Source organism: Dromiciops gliroides, chromosome 2 (genome assembly GCF_019393635.1).
Source record: "Dromiciops gliroides isolate mDroGli1 chromosome 2, mDroGli1.pri, whole genome shotgun sequence".
Taxonomy (NCBI): Eukaryota; Metazoa; Chordata; class Mammalia; order Microbiotheria; family Microbiotheriidae; genus Dromiciops; species Dromiciops gliroides.
The window spans coordinates 350281499-350282919 of record NC_057862.1 but is presented as its reverse complement, the minus strand read 5'-3'; the positions used below and the strand labels follow the sequence as shown (position 1 = coordinate 350282919).

The window sequence follows — 1421 nt, the reverse complement described above, 5'->3', positions numbered from 1 at the left end:
TAACGGGGGAGGCAGGAGGAGGAGGAGGAGGAGGAGGAGGGAGTCGGCGGGAGGATGGGTTTACTCTCAATCCTGTGCAAATTGAAGAGTGCACCAGACCAGGAGGTGAGAATTCTTCTCCTGGGCTTGGATGATGCTGGCAAAACTACACTCCTGAAGCAGCTTGCATCTGAAGACATCAGTCATATTACACCAACGTAGGGCTTTAACATCAAAAGTATACAGTCACAAGGTTTTAAACTGAATGTATGGGACATTGGTGGACAGAGGAAAATCAGGCCATACTGGAGGAATTATTTTGAAAATACTGATGTACTTATATATGTTATTGACAGTGCAGACAGAAAACGATTTGAAGAAACGGGTCAGGAACTAGCTGAATTACTGGATGAAGAAAAGCTAAGTGGTGTCCCCGTGCTCATCTTTGCTAACAAACAGGATTTGCTCACTGCAGCCCCTGCCTCAGAGATTGCAGAAGGACTGAACCTCCACATGATCCGAGACAGGGTCTGGCAGATCCAGTCTTGCTCAGCCCTAACAGCAGAAGGAGTACAGGACGGCATGAACTGGGTCTGCAAAAACGTCAATGCTAAGAAGAAATAAAATCTAGATGAATGGAAACACAGGAGCCGCGGGAGCTGAGTTCTGTCCTGAAAACACTCATTTGCTGCTTTCTGACCATCTGTGTACAGCTCCAGCTGTTTAAAGAGAAGGAACAGCACAGTTTAAAAAAGAATCCCTATTCCAGCAGTAGGTTTAACTGATCTCCAAGGTTCAGTATCATTTTTCAAATAAAGGAATTACATTATTTCCTCTGCAAAAAAAAAAAAAATGTAGTCAGGAAATGTTTAACAAAATAACTAAAAATACAATATAGCATATATGTTGCTAATTTGTAGTTTTCTGAAGTCAATATGCCAACTGCAGGGATCCATTTTTATTTGAATTTGACGCCAATCAGATAAAAGATTCCATTAAGGATTGTATTATTGAAAAGTAAGACAGGTTGGTTATGAGGCAAGTGAAAGACAGCTAGAGGACAGATCATGGGAGTTTCCTTACTGTTATAATACTACCAGTAGAACTTGAAGAATGGGGCCCTGGAGTATTGGCTATACTTTTGTGATTAACTTGTGTGAGAACAGGGCCAAGAGTTATGCAGGATTGGCAGAGATGGATAGGTTGTGATATACATCATTGGAGCACTTATACTCATAAATTAAACCAGTATTTCATTTAAATGTGTTTAAAAGTACTATCAAATAGAGAATGTAATATGGAAGAACACACACTCTCTCTCTCCCTTTGATCATTCATATGGATTGGAAAGAAGTCAACATAATTCCACAACAATTTATTGAGCACCTACCATGTTCAAGGTACTGTATAATAGGTGTTGGGGATACAACGAGCGAAAAACA

General features: G+C 40.4%; 1 pseudogene; it reads left to right on the top strand.

The window, feature by feature from the left end:
* The first annotated feature begins 42 nt into the window (after positions 1–42).
* On the top strand, positions 43–828 carry LOC122739832 (annotated as a pseudogene).
* Positions 829–1421: the final 593 nt, after the last annotated feature.